The 10,933-nt window shown below is 41.9% G+C and overlaps 1 long non-coding RNA gene across 1 annotated transcript; it reads left to right on the top strand.

The window, feature by feature from the left end:
• Positions 1–9,672: 9,672 nt before the first annotated feature.
• On the top strand, positions 9,673–10,392 carry LOC123891227. The gene is made up of 2 exons (XR_006803021.1): positions 9,673–9,778; positions 9,836–10,392. It is a non-coding gene; the product is annotated as an uncharacterized LOC123891227 (long non-coding RNA).
• Positions 10,393–10,933: the final 541 nt, after the last annotated feature.

Below are 10,933 nucleotides of genomic sequence, written 5' to 3'. Positions count from 1 at the left end.
TTTCCTCCTCGGGGTGTGAACATCCCATCGCGAGCTGGGGTTCTACCGAGCGTGTACTACGACGATGGTGTCCCGTGGTCTAGAACTATCCTCGCCAACATCATCGAGTTCCAAGTGCCTCGACTTTGTTTTATGTTTTAAGATTCATGCCCGTACCTAAGCACTCCTCCGTTGTATAGGCGTGCTTCTCATGGGCGAAGACACAGCCTTCGTCGAGGGATGGCTTGGAGCTTCCCTCAACTATAGTATTGTTTGAGCTTTTCGGCATTCCAAGGTCGTGGAATTTCTTTTCCGTAAAGATCTTCCAAATAATAAGCGCCGTTTTCGGTTTTGGCTCGGACACGATAAGGTCCCTCCCAATTTGCCGCGAGTTTACCCTCGCGAGAATCTTTTTGGTTGCGTCGGAGTACTAGTGTCCCAACGTCAAATTCTCGCTTGATGACCTTTTTGTCATGCCGTTTTGCTATTTTTTGTTTCAAAGTAGCTTCTGGGAGGGCTGCGCCGTCTCGGAGCTCTTCCAAGAGGTCGAGCTCCTCTCTGAGCATTTCGTGGTTGTCTTCCCCTTCGAGGGGTACTTCCGTTCGGAAGGAGGATGCTCCGGTTTCTACTGGAATTACGGCCTCTGTTCCGTACGTCAGTCGGAAGGGCGTTTCTCCCGTTGTAGAGTGTGGAGTGGTTCGGTAAGACCAGAGTACGCTGTGTAATTCCTCTGTCCATTTTCCCTTTGCTTCATCCAACCTTCTTTTGAGTCCTCGTAGTATAACCCTATTTGCAGCTTCGGCTTGGCCGTTCGTTTGAGGATGTTCGACAGAGGTGAAATGTTGGGTTGTACCTATTTTTGCCATGAATTCTCGCACTTTCTTGTCCGTGAATTGAGTCCCGTTATCTGTAACGACAACTTGAGGGATCCCAAACCTCGCAAGTATATTGCGTTTGAAGAATCGCAACACGTTGAATGTTGTGATGTGGGCGAGAGGTTCGGCTTCGATCCATTTCGTGAAGTAGTCGACAGCTACTATTAAGTATTTATTTTGTCCTGCTGCCGTTGGAAACGGTCCTAAGAGGTCCATCCCCCACCAAGAAAACGGCCACGGGGACGATAGCGTTCTTAGCTCGTTTGGAGGGGCCAAGTGCATATCCCCGTGACGTTGGCATTTGTCACATTTGTTGACATGCTCCTTTGCGTCTGCTTGCATGGTAGGCCAATAGAATCCTGCTCGCAAGGCCTTTCTGGCCAAGGAGCGTCCGCCTATGTGTTGACCGTTTATTCCTTCGTGGATTTCGCCGAGGATCGAGGCTACTTCGCTTTCCTCGACGCACCTTAGTAGAGGGATGGAAAATCCTCGGCGGTACATTTTTCCATTTAGGATTACGTATGCGCAGGCTCTTCTTTTTACCTTAGCTGCCTCCTTCTTATCTAGTGGGAGGTTTCCAGTGTTCAGAAATTCGAACACAGGCGTCATCCAGCTGTTGGCGTTGATCTCGCATATCAGGAATACTTCGGTGGGTTTCACTATGCTCGGTTTGGATAGCGTTTCCTGAATAAGCGATTGATTTCCGCCTTTCTTTCTTTTAGTGCTTGCGAGCTTTGATAAGATATCTGCTCTTGCATTGTGTTCGCGAGGAACGTGCTTGATTTCGGTTTGTCTGAATTTGGTTAATTTTTCTTTGATCAAGTTTAAGTATTCCGTGAGTCGCTCGTCTTTTGTTTGGTATTCCCCGGTTATTTGTGATGCGACGAGCTGTGAATCCGTGAATATCTTAATTTCCTCGGCTTCCATATCCTGAGCCAACCTTAATCCTGCGAAGAAAGCTTCGTACTCGGCTTGATTGTTTGTGGTTGGAAAGGCGAGTTCGAGTGAAACTTCTATGAGCACTCCCTCACCGCTTTCGAGTATGATACCTGCGCCACTCCCTTGTGGATTTGAGGATCCATCTACGAAGATGGTCCATTTGTTTTTATCCGGGGTAGATGACGTGGTCATTTCGGCTATGAAGTCTGCTAGCACTTGGGCTTTTAAAGCCTTTCTGCTTTCGAAAAAGATTTCGAATTCGGACAACTCGAGCGACCATTTTAGCATTCGTCCTGTCATATCTGGCCTCGCGAGGAGTTGCTTAATTGGTTGATCAGTCCGGACAACGATGGAGTGAGCTAAGAAATAGTGTCTTAGTTTCCTCGCGGCCATGACTACTGCTAAGGCCGTTTTTTCAATCTGTAAATACCGGAGTTCTGGTCCTTGCAGAGCCTTACTCACGAAATAGACGGGTTTTTGCCCTTGCTCGGTTTCTCTTATGAGAACGGCGCTGATGGCCTCCGATGCTACGGCGAGATAAAGATATAATGTTTCCCCTTCGTCGGGTCGTGTTAGGACTGGAGGTTCGGATAGTGCTCGTTTTAAATGTTGTAGCGCATCCTCGCATTCCTTTGTCCATTCAAATGCGGATTCTTTTCGAAGTAATTTGAATAAAGGTAGCGCGTGTTGAGCGGATTTTGCGACAAAACGAGATAAGGCTGTGAGCATCCCGTTTAATGATTGGATTGATTTCTTTGAGTCCGGCGTAGGGAATTCAAAGAATGCTCTGCATTTATCGGGGTTAGCTTCGATTCCTCTTTCGGTTAAGTAAAACCCGAGGAATTTCCCAGCTTTTACGCCGAACGTGCATTTTTCAGGATTGAATCTCATGTTATACTTTCTCGCTTGGTCGAACACTCTTTTTAGATGGGCTGTATGATCGACTTCCTCTTCGGATTTGACGATCATATCATCCATGTAGACTTCGAGCATGTCACCGATTTCATTATTGAAGACTTTGTTCATCATCCTTTGGTATGTGGCGCCTGCGTTTTTAAGCCCGAAAGGCATTACGTTGTAATAATAATTACCGGATTCGGTCATAAACGCTGTTTTCTTTTTATCGATTTCAGCCATTTTTATTTGATTATAACCCGAGTACGCATCCATAAACGATAGTAATTTAAATCCTGATGAATTATCTACTAATTTGTCTATGTTAGGTAAAGGGTAAGCGTCTTTAGGGCAAGCCCTATTAAGATCGGTATAATCAACACACATGCGCCATTTTCCATTCGATTTCTTAACAAGTACAACATTGGATAGCCAGGTGGTATACCTAGCTTCCGAAATGAAATTTGCCTCGAGGAGGTCTTTTACAGCTTTTTCGGCAGCCTCCGCTTTTTCGGGAGACTGCTTCCTACGCCGCTGAACAACGGCACTAGCCCTAGGATCTAAAGTCAACTGGTGACAAGCGACCTCAGGGTCGATTCCAGGCATCTCTGCAGCGCTCCAGGCGAACAGTTCAGCATTGTCCTTAAGGCAGGCGATCAGCTGCTTTTTGACCAAGTCGGGGAGTCCAGTTCCAATCTTGATCCCTTTGAGGGGGTCTTCGCCCAAGGGCACCAGTTCGAAATCTCCGTCCGGGATGGGGCGGTAGATTTTCTTTTCAGCATCGGCGAGGTCCTTCTGTTTTTCTTCTTGATGCTCCTTTTTTGTGAGTCGAGCATCGATGTCGATGGAACCTCCAATAGTGTTTACCCCCGGATTTTTCTTTTCAGTTTTCTTGGGGGTTGCCACGGTGCTCAGATTCTTCGCCGCGGCCTCGAAGCATCTCCTCGCAGCAGCTATGTCACCGTTGATGGTGGCGACCTGGCCGTCCAGTGTGTAGTATTTCAGCTTCAAGTGAACGGTGGACGACACGGCAAACAACTCCGCTAAAGTAGTTCTGCCGATGATGCAGTTGTACAGCGAGGGACAGTCGACGACCATGAATTGCGTCCTCACGGATTTCATAGCCTTTTCCTCGCCGAAAGTGACGATGAGGTCCACGTATCCCCAAGGCTTGGTAGTCGACCCGTTGAACCCCTGAAGGTCGGGTCCTACATATGGAACCAAATTCTTCTCCGACAGTTGTAAAGTTTTGAAAAGCCCCGAGTACATTACGTCGCACGAGCTCCCCTGATCTACGAGGATGCGGTGGACGTCGAAGTTTGCCATGCGAGCCCTTACCAACAGTGGTATCTGATAGTTTGGTGAGCCCCCAGGAACTTCTGATTTGTAGAAGGCCAGCGGGTCGGAGTCTCCCTCAGGTTTGGTGACGGTGATGGGAGTCACCGAGCAAACGTTTTCCAGCTCCTCGAACTTTCTTTTTACCGATCCGAGGGTGATTTTGTTTAGCCCTCCACCTGTTATCACCAGTGCTTTTGGGAAATTTTCCCATGAGCCATTCAGGTGGGCGTTGAAATGCCTCAGGAGCGCTCCCTCGTCTGACCCCGGGGATGGGAGTGGAATTTCAGGTGCTGAGATGGCAAGCGCCTGAGGGACGATGCCTCTGTTTTCCTGCTCGGGAACATCAATGGCCATTGCGACCTCTTGAGGCTCCCGCCTTTGTTGTTGTTGTTGTTGTTGTGCTTGTTCGTCATTCTGAACATATCTTCGGGCATAACCCTTTTGTATCAGAATCTCGATGGCATCTTTTAAGTGGACACAGTCCTCAGTGACGTGTCCGTGGCTTTTATGATAGCGACAAAATTTCGTCCTATCAGTATTTGCCTTCATGGGCTGCTGTCTTGGGAAGTGGATCCCAGCCTTTTTGAAGTCCGCAGCGGAGACTTCGGCGAAAATGCGATCTCTTGACGCATTCAGTGGAGTGTATGTTGTGAATTTTCCCCGAGGAGGTTTGGAATCTTTAATCCTTTCTTCCTTTTGCTTTTCGTTACCTCTCCGCGAGGTTCCAGCTTCATCTTTTTCGTGGTTCCTGGTTTTTTCTTGACCTTTAGGCCTTCTTAGATCTTTGGCCCTCTGTTTTTCCTCGTAGGCAATGTAATTCTTCGCCTTTTCGAAGAATGCATCCAGCGTTTTCGGCTCTTCGATACCGACAGCTTTAGCAAAGTCGCTGTCCGGATGTAATCCCCTGTCGAGGAGATACAGCTTCATGCCCTCCTCGACCTTCACTTCTACGGCTGCTTTGTTGAACCGTTCGAGGTAGGCCCTTAGAGGCTCGTTCTCGCCTTGGATAATGGCCTCGAGGGTTGCTTCAGTTTTTGGGTGACGCCTCGAGGAAGTGAAGTGAGCCCGGAAGCGGGCGCACAGGTCCGACCAAGAGTCTATGGATCCTGGCGCCAAGCTCTTGTACCAAGCCATAGCGCCTTTTGCTCAGAGTTGTGGGAAAGAGCTTACACTTGATAGAGCCTCGTACATTTCTGTACTCGAGGAGAGCTTCAAGATTTTCGATGTGCTCGTCCGGGTCTGTCGAGCCATCGTAGGTATCCATTGCCGGTGGTTTCTCGAGTCCGACCGGTAGGGGGAGTTCTCGGATCCTTCGGGAGAGGGGGCCTTGGTGACTGTCCCTCTCTTCCGGGGATCGGTTCCTTTGGCGGCGAGGAGGGTTGTCCCTTCTAGGGGAATGTCTCCTCGGCGGGGTGGAGTTTCGAGATATAGCCTCGTTTCTCCTTGGGCTCGACCTCCTTTCGCTTCTGTGGCGAGGTGGTGAGCGAGATCTGGAGTAGGTTCTGCTCCTCACTGGTGTGGGTGAACGGCGAGCTGGGCGAGCTTGCGCCGTGATCCTCGACTCGGCAATTGCGTCGATGCGACGGCTTTGTTGCTCGAGCCTTTGATTCTGCTGCTCGTATCGCTGGTTCTGCTGCAGCAGCAAGTCCGACTGGCGGTTGATTGCATTGACCAGCGCAGCCATCATTTCTTGCATGGGAACGCCCGGAGGGATAGCCACTGCCGGAGTCGCCTGTGGCGGGGTAGCCACAGGGATCTGCGGTTCTTCTGGGTTGTAGGGCTCGTAATGCGCGTCTTGCCCTCCCTGGCCATCTTCCGTTACGGAGGCGAATTGTCCATCCAGCGGATGGTACGTCGCGTAGTCCATCGGCGATCCATGGTTCTCCGCCACGTGCTCCGGGATTTGGTGGTTGTTAACGCCAGCCATTGGTCGTGAAGAAGGTGTTTTGAAGGAAGTTTTTTAGTTTTTGGTTTGGTTAAACAGGGAAACTATAGTCCCCACAGTCAGCGCCACTGATCGTGTTGATCAGAATGATGCGACTTCGCCGGCGTTTGCGGTGGTTGAGAGCGTTTGAGACCCCTGTTGGAGCGGAGGGGGGTTGTGTACCTGCAGGCATTCCGACGCTCAAGTCAGTATGTGTGTAAGGTTTTCTTAGCTATAAAATGCGTACCTTGCAAATGAAGTGGAGATGCATATATATAGCCCCCAGCGCTGGGCTAAGACCCTTGATGACATTAATGACCATCAAGTGGCTGTCGGAAAACGGCTTGGAGGCCTTGATGCGCAGTAAATGCTCATCATTCCGGTTTACGGCCGTTACAATACGCAAGGGTATCTGACCGTTAGGACGTGCTCGGATGGTATATGTGTTCGACACCCTCTGATACTCGAGCTCTAAGCTCGGCCCAGAACAATATATATATATATATTAGTTTTCATCACTAATATCTAGCCCAATAAACTTTTTAATTTGATTCGGGATCAATTGCAATCAATGGATCAAATCGTAGTCCTATTTATTAAGTCTAGCGACAAACCGCACAAGACCAACCAACTATTCGTTAAATATATAAAATATTTTTTTTTGTTGTGGATAAAACACCTTATATTTGTGGAGATGATTATCTCAAGATATTTTTTTGAAGGAATGATTATCTCAAGATATTGTTGAGAACATTCTCGGTATCCTCATTGATTATATGGCTGACAAATAGTTCCCATATGTTTATAACGTCATATGGCGGCTGATAAATAATTCGCGTGTGTACGTAATTGCATAGAATAATACTACCTCCATACCAGACTTCATTTGACTAAATGCACTATTCATATATCTTGTTTTGTTCGTATTTTTCTAAAATTATATAAATTTAAATATTATCATATAAAATCTTGTTTGATTTGTTTCGACGAGTATTTTCAAAATATCAAAAATTTATAATTTTTACTAATCGTCAATTAAAAATATTCGTAATTAAAGTTATACATTGGTGTACGTGCAATGATCAACTGATTATTATAATTTGGGACAGAGGGAGGATATATATAGAGAAGCTTCATAGGAAACCAAGACTTAATTCAAGCCAACAGCGTATAGATATGGGAAGTTTTTTGTCTGCACTTTCGGGTGAAAAGAGTGGTGCTAAAAAGAGTTCAGATGGAAATCGTGGTCGTGATAGAGCGGGTGGAATAGATGGTGGCGTTGGAGCAAGTGGAGGAGATGGTGGTGGCAGAGGCTGTGGAGGTGGAGGCTAGGCATTAATGTTGAGAATTGATGACGTACAGTTAATAAGATTTGGTACTTTAAATAAAAAAGATCATATTTTATACAATAAAATTTGAATATTCTGATCACGATCCGTCCTGTATGTGTTTAAGCTGATCGTGAATGTATGTAATCCTAGTTGTACTTCTAAATTAATACAGTACCACATTGTTATCTAAGTTCTATATATGTGTTTATTATTTATTATGGTAATTTTTTTATATTTTTTAATGACAAATTGTTAATTGTTAGTATATTTACAATGTTATCTTAGTATTTTTTTCTTATAATACTACCCATCTCATGCACCCGATTTATTATCGTAATTTGTACAACATATTTTGAGCAAGAATAAAATTTTATTATATAATCTTTAATTCTTACTTATTCACACTTCAGCATGTGGAGTAGAGGTGTCAACTTAGAGGGCCGAGAACATTTGAGTCAAATCCTAATATGAAACGGCTGAAATATGATAAACATATATTGGTTTTTTATTATATAAGTCCTAAATATACTAAGCGTCTTAAATTAAAAATAGACCCTAAAGACCAATCGTTAGTTGGTTTAGTGGTGATTGACGCTGAATTTGGTAGGGAGGACCGCGGTTCGATCCCCCGCAACTGCGATCGAGAGGGAGCTGGAACCACTTAATGCCAAAACTGACCCTCGAGCCAGATTCAACTGGTGATGAAAAAAAAAAAAAATAAATAAACCCCAAAGGCCTAATAAAATGATCCCCAAGTCTCCAGTTTCGGAAAAATTTTGGGTAAGAATTACCAAAATCTTTTTAGAAAAATGTTATGAGTTTTTCTTGGAAAAAAAGTATTGAAGTTTGAATTGGAAAGTTTCTGCAAAAAAGTTATCGAAGTTTTTCTCGAATCCTATCCATTTTTTTCTATCTTTTTTTTTTCCTTCCTAATTTCGATCCTATACTTTTTTTAGGATTTAAATGGTCTAGATTTCAGATTCATTTTAATTTGATGGCTAGTATAAATTTGTTTTATTTTATTCTCACAAAATGATTTCATATTTTATTTAGTAATTTCAGTTGAATATTTAATAAGTTTTTTATTTAATTGTTTGGCTAAAACTAAGCATGTGAACTTAATGATATCTCATATAGACTATTCAAAGATAGCCGTTCAAAAAAAAAAGACTATTCAAAGATAGACTATTCAAAGAGTATTATATCGTAATTTAATTGTAAAAAAAATGTCCTAAAATTTTATAAAATAAAAAAGGATTAATAGAAATGCAAATGGAATGTGAACGTGAACGGATCCAGAAATTTTGAATAGTGGGTAAGAATATATAATAAATATTTATTAAATAAATTTATAAGTCATAATTACCGTGAAGGGGAAAGATATTGTTGGACTTGGACAAAAAAAATTACAAAGAAGAAAGGAACAAAGAAACATACGGTAGGATATTTATATAGCGAAAGACAATTTTTTTTTTAAAAAAAGAAAATCCTGATTATTCAGAAAAGAAACCAAAAACCATGTTTGTTTTTTGCAAAGTTTTCATTGTCATGCCTAAGGTGCAAAGTTCAAACACGCCTTAGGAAAATTGACAGGAGAAAAAGACATCTACACTAAGAAAAATCAAAGTTAAAATATTGATTCTTTTTCCCATGGTTCTGTCATTGGTTTCGTTTATAAATTACTAGACCCTTACCCGTGCGATGCACAAGTGTGAACACTGTTTTATACTAAATTAGACACTTGTTATAGCATAGATTAAATTTCATTTTGGTTTGTAAATGAGCATGGGAAAACTAAAAATGTTTTCTATAATAATGGAAAAAGTAAGGTAAATATTTCTAAATTGATATAGTATATATACACTTGCCTGTATGTGTCTTGAGAAATGGATTTGTGGAGATAAAAACCATCACAACATTTCACCGAGAAAATGATGAATATCTATGCACCGTTTATATAGTCATATAGGTATAGAGTGCATAGGAATAATTTAAAAATGAAATTGATCAATTTAATAAAATATAAATGATTTTTAATGCATTAACTATGGAGCATGCATGATGTAAATGGATGGATTTTTTTTTTTGCAACCGATGGAATATATGTAGTAAAGTGTGGCTCTTTAGTATAAGTTCCTCATGTTTTAATGTGGACAATATAAAAAGTCATCTATATAAATGTAGGTATATGAAAAGTAGATAGAGTCTAGAGATGATAATGATGTAAAGAGAAGTGATGTGGCATTGTAAGTGGCTGACGTGGCTAAATGAAAAAAATTCATTGGCTTTAAGTGGATTAAGGTTTACATAAATAGTAGGAGAACTATCTAGGAATTATATATATATATATATAGATAAGGTGTTTAGATGATGAAATTTAAAGACCATATACTGATTATCCTTTACACCTAAAGTTAGTTTTTACAATTTATTATAAATATAAACTTCCAATTGAGACATTGAGTCACACCTTAAGAGAGCAATTTTGTAACAAGTTGGTCACCGTAAAGGCTTTAAATATCCAAACTTTACACCATTAATAATATATAATTTAGGCTTCAGATGGGTGAAAATTATAATTTTAGGGTAATTACTAATTAATGTTCTGGTGGTCGTTACTAATAATCGTGAAAGGTATTGTGTGTTTTGCTTCAAGGAAGACGAGGATATTCACCATGCTTTTCTCAAGTGTAGTGTTATCTCTAAAGTGTGGCTCAATATATTCAAGTGGATGGGCACAAACTGTTCCTATTTTGTAGATGTATCGCAACACTTTTTTGCTTTTGGAAATCTAGCAACAGGCAACATTAATAAGCGATTACACCATATTATTTGGTTAGCGACAACATGGAGCATTTGGCAAACGCGCAACAACATATTATTTAGAGGTGCTTGTATAGATATTGATTCTTTAACAGAGCAAATTATTTACTTTTCATGGTATTGGTTTATTGGTCGTTTAGGGAACAATGCAAATTTGGTTTTCTCAAATTGATGTAACAATCCTTTAGCCTGTTTACAATGTATGTAAGGCGATAGGCCGTGAATTGTAAGGGTTGAGTACCCCTTAACTGATGTATGTAAGGCAATAGCCTGTTTATTGAGGGAAACATTCCGCCACTAACTGATTTTAAATTTTGTTTGTAAAACAAGGTTTTCTTGTAGTGCTTGTACTCCTTATAATTCAAATTTTGATTATAAAAAAAAAAACTAATGTTCAGGTGGTGGAGAGAGAAAGGAACGATGAAAGAAAAAGTGCACGAAAGGGAGAGAGAATGAGATCGGCCAGGGAGGGCGGAAGAATTTTTGTTTTCTTTTCGAAATATAACTTTAACAAACAAAAATCCTAAAAAAGCCCCATTTTTCGAAATATAACCCAAATTTTTTTTTCTTTTCGAAATGTAACAAACAAAAATGCCCTACTTTTCGTTGTGAGGGAAAACACCTTTTGTAGGGCCGCGTCCATATGAAGGACGTGCCATCCATAGCACAACATCCATAGGTAGGACGTGCCTTATGCGTTGCAGCGTTCAACTTTGACTTTTTTTTATCTTGTTTTTACATACCAAAGGTTTAAGGGTTAGAAGGATTTATTAGGGCTTTGTTGTTTTCTTGGTAGGAGTGTAACCATTGTGTGCATGAATTCCTTTCAT

This window comes from Trifolium pratense, linkage group LG6 (genome assembly GCF_020283565.1).
Source record: "Trifolium pratense cultivar HEN17-A07 linkage group LG6, ARS_RC_1.1, whole genome shotgun sequence".
NCBI classification, from domain to species: domain Eukaryota; kingdom Viridiplantae; phylum Streptophyta; class Magnoliopsida; order Fabales; family Fabaceae; genus Trifolium; species Trifolium pratense.
This window is presented reverse-complemented; position numbering and strand designations above follow the sequence as displayed.